Source organism: Erinaceus europaeus, chromosome 6, assembly GCF_950295315.1.
Source record: "Erinaceus europaeus chromosome 6, mEriEur2.1, whole genome shotgun sequence".
NCBI lineage: Eukaryota > Metazoa > Chordata > Mammalia > Eulipotyphla > Erinaceidae > Erinaceus > Erinaceus europaeus.
This window is the reverse complement of record NC_080167.1, coordinates 40,743,856-40,753,375: the sequence shown is the minus strand read 5'-3', so window position 1 is coordinate 40,753,375 and position 9,520 is coordinate 40,743,856. Positions and strand designations below refer to the sequence as shown.

At 39.2% G+C, this 9,520-nt stretch overlaps 1 pseudogene; it reads left to right on the top strand.

Moving 5' to 3' along the window:
• Positions 1–1,000: 1,000 nt before the first annotated feature.
• The window catches only part of LOC103124220 (small ribosomal subunit protein uS13-like), a 43,580-nt pseudogene continuing 35,060 nt past the window's right edge, over positions 1,001–9,520 (top strand).

Below are 9,520 nucleotides of genomic sequence, written 5' to 3'. Positions count from 1 at the left end.
AAGACAGACCCCTATAGACTTGCTTCACCGCTTGTGAAGCGACACCTTTGCAGCAGGGGAGCCGGGGGCCTCCAACCTGGATCCATGCACTTTGTATTATGTGCATTTAACCTGGTGTACTACCACCCAACCCCCTAGGTTCCTGTTATTTTGAAAAGACGAAAGGGCTCCCAGTGGCCATGTTTCTTTTTTTCCATTATATTTCTTTCTAATATATATTTTTATTAGGTAGGACAGAGAGAAATTGAGATGATAGGGAAATAGGGAGAGAGAAAGAGAGACACCTGTAGACCTGCTCTACTGCTCATCCCAGCAGCAGGCCCCAGCAATAACCCTGATGGCAATAAAAAAATTTTTTTTTAATTTTAAAAATACTGCACAAAAGCAAAGAACTCTGGAGAGGGAATGGGGAGGGAAAATAGGAAAAAAAAAATTTGGAGGCCTGTTACATAATGAAATTATATGCATATGTCAATGATTGCACTGTAAAGGATTAACCCCTTCAATAAAAAAAAGGCAAAAGGGCAATACCTTTCAAGTTGAAATGTTTAAAAAAATAAGGAATAGGATGTATCCCTAAAATCTTGTCCAACATTTATGGGCAAATACTACTCTATGCATTGGGGAAAAAGAATGGTGCAGGCAAATCCTCCGCTCTCATGGAACATTCTAAGGAAGGAAACAGTCAATAAAAAGGCAACAAAACAGGCAGGATAGTTTATGTTCAGTGCTAGGAAGAAAGATGAGGAAGAAAGGTAGAGGAGGCAGGAAGAACAGGGTGATATGACAGAAAGTTAGAGAAAATGTGGCAACACCATGGTTATTTGAGCTTGAGTACATGGGAGAGTCCTTTCTAAAGTAATGACATTTAAGCTGAGAAGTAAAGGAAGAGAGTCCATCAGTCAAAGAGAGGATAAGCACCAAGGAAGAAGGAACAGCACATACAAAGTCTCAAAGGCAGAGAAGAGCATGAGATTTAAGCCAGAGGCAGTATAGCAGTATGACTGAAGCTGAGAGGAGGAGAATGAGTCAGCACCAGATTGGAGACAAAAACCAGATCATGCAGGGTCTTGGAGATCAAGGTAAGGGATTTGAATTTGATGGTGAAAACAAATCTGATGTATTAGCCACTTGGACTGCCTGCTAAGGCTCCACACAAAAATCTTTCCTTCCTTCAACTTTCACAGCCATTTGCTACACCAATATATATATTTTTTAAAGTGCTAAAGAAGAAAAGGCATAGGAAGGAAGCAAGTTTGAAATCAAATCTGGATGATGGAAAAGGGAAAAAATAATCTTTAGTCCAAGTGCTCATATTCTTAAAGCTGCAGTATCTTTCATCTGTTCTGTCTAGAAGATTAGTCAGTGCAAATTAGTCAGTTTGAGTTTCTTTGAGTAACAACTTTGAGTAGTTTTAATTGCTTTAAAGTAAATTATTGGTATTAGAAATGGCAAAAATTTATGTTACATATGCTATTTGAGATCCCAGCTATATCTCAGTAATTAATCAAGTAAGTAATATAAGCTTTCTCCTGGTCCCTGGATCTAAACTTAAATTGAGACAAGAGTTGGATAGTTAACCTCTCTAGTATATACCCCAAAATCAGAGTTCAGTGTTAAATAACAAAACCTACAGTAAAAGGGTTGCATAAACTCTGAAAACTAGCTATTAAATGTTGCATTAGGTAGCTGCTCTGCGTAATTTGTTTGTAGGCATTGAATGATATTGCCCCATTAAGAAATATCTGTTTCTTGTAGAATGTGATCCAAATTGTTAAATATGTTTGATCAACATTGAAAAAACAGTGATATATATGGTTGTTGGAAAAGCCATGATGTATTTTTCATGTGCAAGAATGCATCATGACTTTTCTGGGAAAAATATGAATGTATATGTATAATCATTAAGGCATCTCATTTTATTATTTTCTATAATTTATCTAAAGATCCTATTCTACTCTTTATAACATTCATTCAAAGTGAAAAGAATAAGAAAAAGCTCATCTGCACCAAGAATATGTAATGATGGCCATGTACCCCATCACAATAGGTGGAGAAAGAGATACCACTTGATTTCAGAACAGGGTATTTTAGTCAGATTTACTTAAACATCAAAGCATCTCATAAAGCATTTGTCAGTGGACTATTTAATTACTTTGAAAGCCACACACTCCCCCATGTTCATTTTCCTGATGAGAAGATTGAGAATCACAACAATTGAGGAAATAATCTCCAGGATAATGCACAATTGCAATTCATAGCCACTGGGGAGAAAATCATCTCACCTTCTTCTCTTTCTGGAAAATTAATGCTAATTATTGACCTCCTAAGTATTTGAAGCCAAGAAGTAAAGATCTCCCTACAAATTTAGAGAAGAAAAAAAAAGTCATTTTCCTAACAGTTCCTCTTCAAACGGGCTCCAATTTGCAAAATGAAAAATACACCATACATCTCTTCTCTGTATTTATATCTTCTGTATTTACATCAGAAGTGAATTTTAATTTAGGAAGCACAGCAACTTGTATTTTAAGAACAAATTAGCCTCATTAGCTAGAACAAAATGCTGCTCCTCCAGCTATCGTTTTGGGATATTTTGGAAATCAGATGTGTCTTTCTTTTGCCATTAGGAGTCAGTCTTCAGATTCAGTGACTGCCCCCAGTCAAACAGGGAGAGAATACAGCAGATCAGTTGTAGTTTTGGTCACTGCCTCAATAGATCTCAGAAATGCCCCTCCAAAGACAGAAGATAAGCCATCTGCTACAAGTGCATATATAGGGCGTATCCTGGAAATATATATACTTTTAGTGCCCATCTCTGAGCAGAACATTGCAAAGAACAAACTTTCAGGGAGACTTCTGAGTTTTTGACAGATAAACAGTCCCATTTAACTCTTCAGTGTCAAGGTAAATCTAACGGTCAAGGTAAATCTAATGGCTTTGGAATGAAAAGTATGGTAACAATGCAAACTCATATTTTTCTGGCCATGGCCCTTCTTTTACTTCCCTAAAAAGATATTTTAATAATCTTCTGGTTTTTATTCACCAGAAGTTTCTTCTTTAAGTTTCAATCCTCAATTTTCAATCACAGTCTATATTTTATGTCAACTACACTTTCTAACGCTTGACTCAGAAGTACAAGTTCAAGAAGACACTCTTGAATGTACATTTTCCCTTCTTGTTACTCCTTCAAGACAAACCACACACTCCATTTTTTTCTCATAAATCAGGCCATCACACATTAATTACTTCTGTTGCTTTATGTTGATTTCCCCCTTGTTCCTCTATACCACTCTGTTCCCAAGATACACAGACTGGAACACAATATTCCAGGTGTGTTTCTGCCAAGTGCACTAAATTACTCCGCCTTTCCCTTGTGATGTGATGTCTCCACACATCCAGCCCAAATCACATTAGCTTCCATGGCATATTGCAAACATGTCTAATTTGTTGTCCACTTCCCCCCAGGTCTCTCTGGCACTACTACATTCTGGATTTTTCTCTCCTGCTTACTTTTATAGCCTGTTTTCTCCCTCAAAAGCATTCAGGTTACACCTGTCTGCCTTCATTCTCATTTTATATGATCCTTTCTATATTCTTAACCTTGAAAACCCTGGGTAACATTTCTCTTTATTCACTGGTGTGTTTCCAGCTCTTCCTGATTTAATTTCATCTGTAAATCTAATTAACATGCTGTTTACTACATTTTTTTCCAGGTTACAAATGGACATGCTCAAAAAAAATAGTACTAACAGGGATTCCCAGGGCTCTTCTCAGTCTTTCTTCTACTGGGACAACCTCAGAAAGTGCAATTAACTTTCTCCAGCTCAAGGGAGGGCTGCATCAGCTACTTTACACCATTTTGATGGACAGCTGGGTCTTTCTTCTAATCAGCCAATTTGGAGATAGAACAATTACAAAAGACAGCAATTACTGAGTGCAGTCTGTCATTGCAAATATGGAGGTTGAGAGGAAGAAGAGGAAAGAAGAAGGGGCCCAGGCTTTAAGTCTGATGACAAAAGCAAGCAAACAAACAAAACACCTCAACTTTATAAATAGAATGGGCTTACATATGAGGACTCTGGGAAGCATAGGTTGGAGGAGGTGAAAATGCAGATGTGGTTTTCTGGCAAATTTCCAGCTCATCTTTCTCCCTTCTACTAATCAAAGAGGAAGGATTGCTGTTGTTCCTAAAATTCCCAAGAGTTTCTGAGAGTCCCACTTGAATATTTAAGCAATTACTCTTAAGGCATTTCCTTATGTCTTTCTGATTGTTTTTGTTATAATTTAAGTATGGTTTACTTTGTCAAAGTGAATACCATGACTGGCAAGATGTTTCTTACAATGATTACAGATGCCTAAGGAAATGCTTTCTCACTGTTTCTTTTTAAACATCATCCTCTCTCTTCCTCTCTCTCTCTCTCTCTCTCTCTCTCCTCTCCTCTTCTCTCTCTCTGTCTTCCTCTCCCCCCCCCCTTTACCTGAGCACTTTTCAGCTCTAGCTTATGGTGGTGTTGGGGATTAAACCCAGAACCTCCAAATCTCAGGTCTGAAAATTTGCTGCTTAAACTGCAATACTGTTTCCCCAGTTCTCAGTTCATTAATTGTTCTCTAGATTAACTTTAGTAGTTGTCTTAAAGCATATATATATTATAGTTAAGAAACACCAAATAGGGTGTCATGTGCATGACGATCCAGATTCAAATTTGACTCCCATGGATGAGAAGTAGCTTTGGTGTGGTAGAATCTTCCTCTCTCTCCCTCTATCTCTCTCTCTCTGAAAAAGTCTGCTTGGAGCTGTGAAGCTCTTGCAATGAAAAAACAAAGGAAAGGAATTTTCAAATTTAACTTAAATCTTTCCATAAAATTAGAAAAGAGGAACTGGGAAGATGTTCATCAATCCTACCACCATACACAAGAACTGAGAGGTGTTCTGGTCTTTCTCTCTGTCTCTGTCTCGATTCATGAAAATAAAGCACATGGCCTCATGAAAACATCTAGCCTGAGAGGTGAAACAGTGAATAAAGAGTTCAACTTCCAAGCATAAGACCCCAAGTTTGATCCCTGGCACTCTATGTACCAGAATGATGCTCTTTCTCTCTTTCTGCCTCATTAATTAATAGATAAATATTTAAAAAAGAAAAACACTACAAGAGAAACAATGCATTTTGACTTACTATTGATTTAATTTGGTTGATTTCTAATTAAATGCATTTCTATATATAGGAGTAGAAGAGTCAGGCATTGTTTTCAATTAGTCCAATGGTGAAAGTTCACATTGAAAGCCAGTGGAACTTTAATAAGGAAATTCTTCTTCTTCTTCTTCTTCTTCTTATTATTATTATCTTTATTTGTTGGCTAGAGACAGCCAGAAATTGAGAGGAAGAGGAGACACAGAAAGAGTGAGACAGAAAGATACCTGCATCCCTGCTTCACCACTCATCAATCTGCAGTTGGGGACTGGAAGGTTTGAACACAGGTCCTTGCACACTGTAATACATGCACTCAACCAGGTGCACTACTACCTGGCCACCTTAAAAAAAATTATTGGGAGTCAGGCGGTAGCACAGCGGTTAAGCGCAGGTGGCGCAAAGCACAATGACCGGCGAGAGGATCCCGGTTCAAGCCCCCGGCTCCCCTCCTGTAGGGGATTCGTTTCACAAGCGGTGAAGCATGTCTGCAGGTGTCTATCTTTCTCTCCCCTCTCTATCTCCCCCTCCTCTCTCCATTTCTCTCTGTCCTATCCTACAACGAAGACATCAGTAACAACAACAATAATAACTACAATAATAAAACAAGGGCAAAAACAAAGGGAAAATGAATAAATATTTTTTTTAATTTTTAAATAAATATTTTTAAATTTTTTTTATCTTTATTTTTTATTCATTATTAGAAAGAGAAAGAGAGAAATTGAAAGGGAAGGGGGAAATAGAGAGGGACAGAGATAGAGAGACACCTGCAACCCTGGGGACCAACCTCCTGCAGGTGGGGACCATGGGCTTAAACCCAGGTCCTTGTACACTGTAATGTGTGGTTAACCAGGTGTGCTACTGCCTGGTGCCTTCATTATCTTTATTTACTTGTTGAAAAGAGACAGCCAGAAATTGAGAGGAAGAGGGAGACCCAGAGGGACAGAGATAGAGAGTTTTAAAATATCTTTATCCATTTAATAGAGAAAGATAGCTATCAAGAGGGAGGGAGAGACAGAGAGACAGAGAGACAGCTGTAGCCCTGCTTCACCACTTGCAAAGCTCTCCCCCTGCAGGTGTGGACTGGGGCGGCTTGAACTTGGGTCCTTGCGCATTGTAACATGTGCGTTCAACCAGGTGCGCCACCACCCAGCCTAAGAAATTCTTTATTTATATTTATTCATTTATTTATTTTAACCAAATCACTGCTCAGCTCTGGCTTATGGTGAGTGCTGTAAATTGAACTTGGCAGCTTACATAGACCATTCTTTATAATATATATTGGATACTCAATGATAAAGGGAAGTTAAGTGTACTTGTACTAAAAGGATGGCAAGCAGGGATAAATCCCCCCCATTTGGAGGTGAGGATGGGAGTCTCATTAAAGCATCTTATTTTATAGTCTTACGCCTTAGTTCTTTCCGTGTGTGTGTGTGTGTGTGTGTGTGTGTGTGTGTGTGTGTGTGTGTGTGTAAATGGAAGATAAGGAAGAGTGAAGCACATAAAAATTCAGTTTTTAGTGACTAAACAATTAAAAAGGAAAGGCCTTAAGATGGGAGATGCCTGGGAGAAATGAGAACGATGAAGACAATCAAACGTCCACTTTTGGGTAGACAGAAACTAGACTCCGGAAAATGACTGACTCAAAGTGTATTGGTACTCTAAAGCATGGAGATGCTCAAAGTGGAAGTTTTCAGGATACTTTGAACAGGTGTAGGCTTCAAAATAACTGAAACTTCACAAATGAAAGTAAGCTACTGATTTTTCTCTCCAGAACAGATGCAGTAAATATAAATCAGATTTAGCAGTGATCCTGATTACTGGCTTTGCCCTTTATTGTTTGTGTGGCCTTGCTTTATTTTTCATGATTTAGTTATTTATTTATATTAAGATAGAGATAGAGTGGTCGAGAGGCAGAGAGAGAGTGAAAGATAATATAGCACCAAAGCCAGATTCAAACCTGGGTAGTACACATGGCAAAGCAGTACACTACTCAGGTGAGCTATTTCACCAGCCCTATGTAGCCATCTGTTAAACTGTCATCTCATACAATCTCAGCTGCCTCGTCTGTCCAAATAGCTTCCCTAACCGGTTATATCACATGAGATAAAGGAAGGAAAATCTCAAACTTCATTCAGCAATAAGACAGTCCTCATAACTGAGTTTTCACAGAAACATGAACTGTTTTGTTGTGGATGAGAATGTCTAGTTACTATTAATCCTCAATTGTTATGTTCATCAATCCTCGACCAGTGACACTGACACTTTCATTTTCAAGCAAACCAGAACAGCCACGAGAATGCAAAATATTAAAGCACTTGAAATAGCTATTGAATGTGTAGTAGCATATATTTCTGGTTATATTTATTCAGTCACATTCTCTAAAGCAATCAGATTTTGCTACATTTCTATTTCTCCTACTTATCAGTGAGATATGATACCTACTACATTGAAATTCTCAAGTGTTTGACAATGACAGTGATGGATTTCCAAGCAGTGATTCATTTAGTAGTAATCAATGGGTAATATAAGACAGATCATTCATGTAGTCAGCAGCATTCCTATAACAACTGGTACTGTCACTTGCAGGCTGGTTACATTTCCATGACCTGTTGCCCAGTTTGATTGCAAATATGACTGAAATGAACTAGACCAGACTATTTACTCTGGTCACTACCATCGCGAACTAGTAATCCATTATTCACTGTTCAACCTGCAAATGACTTGTGCATTTGCACATACAAAACATATACTTTATATTTGGCCTCAAACAATGTAAGAGAATAAAAATATATGTAAAGTACGCTCTGGAAAAATTTAAGGTGTGTGTATAGTTGACACAGCCCATCAGTGGTTATTTAATAAAATAAATATAAAATAGTTGCTAACAGTTGGAGGCTTCCTTGTTGATTATGCAGAGCTACTGTGATATCCATTTGTGGAAGAAGTGTAGGAATAGAGTCCATGGTGCACACATGTAGTGTCAAGGTTTCAATGATACTTCTTGATGTTAGGAAAAGAGATGAGTCAAGACCTTGTTAGGTTCCCAATTCAATCAAAGTATATGAACGCACTTCTGAGAGAAGCAAGCAACTCTAAAGATGAACTCAGAATTAGACGATATTGAGGAAATGCAATTTTGGAATTGTGTTTCTGAAATGTGCCTTTTGTCCATGAGGAATAAGTATGGAAGCATTTCAGGGTGCAGTTATTTTGAATTTGTTTTATATTGCAGGAAAGGGAGACAACTGTTAAATCTTAGTGATGAATAGCCAATAGCTATTCCAGCCTATGTACTTACATTTTTATACTTAAGTCTTTGATACTAAAAGACTATAAAAGAATACATTTATCTACACTTTAATTTTTTATTCACACAATACAATGAAAAATAACAGCACAGTCACTTTGTAGACTAGATTGTAACTGAATCTTAATATGCTTGCAAGTTATGAACTACAAATCACCAATAATAAACTCAATTTTAAGCTATAGTGAAATAATTGCCAATAATCTTTATACATAGAAATCTGAACTACTCAGATTTCTTTTTTATCAAGATTATTTTTAATAACTCACTGGGACCCGGCAGTGGCTTGCACAGTAGAGTGCACAAAGCAGCATATGAGAGGCTCTGAGGTCAAGCCCTGGGTCCCAACCTGCAGGGGAGAAGTTTCACAAGCAGTAAAGCAGTGAAGCAGTGGTGGAGGTGTCTCTTCTCTCTGTGTCTCTCTCTACTACTTGCTTTCTCTCATCCTTTACAAAAACAAAAAGGAAGAAAGGGAGGGAAGGAGGGAGGGAAAGGGAGAAGAGAAGAAGAGTGGAGAGGAGGGGAGGGGAGGGAAGGAGGGGAGGGGAGGGGAGGGGAGGAGGGGAGGGGAGGAGGGGAGGGGAGGAGGGGAGGGGAGAAAGGGAGGGGAGGAGGGGAGGGGAGGGGGGGAGGGGAGGGGAGGATGGGAAGGGGAGGAGGGGAGGGGAGGAAGGGAGGGGACGAGGGGAGGGGAGGGGAGGGGAGGGGAGGGGAGGGGAGGGGAGGGGAGGGGAGGGGAGAGGAGAGGAGAGGAGAGGAGAGGAGAGGAGAGGAGAGGAGAGGAGAGGAGAGGAGAGGAGAGGAGAGGAGAGGAGAGGAGAGGAGAGGAGAGGAGAGGAGAGGAGAGGAGAGGAGAGAAGCTGCTAGGAAATGCTGGCATTATATAGGCACCAAACTCTAGCGATAACTCTGGTGGGGAAAATACAAATCTCCTCACTGGCTCACCCATAAGAATGCATGCATTACCTAATATAATAGGACCCTGGTCTGAGGCCCTGATACCACATGGAAACACCATGTATGG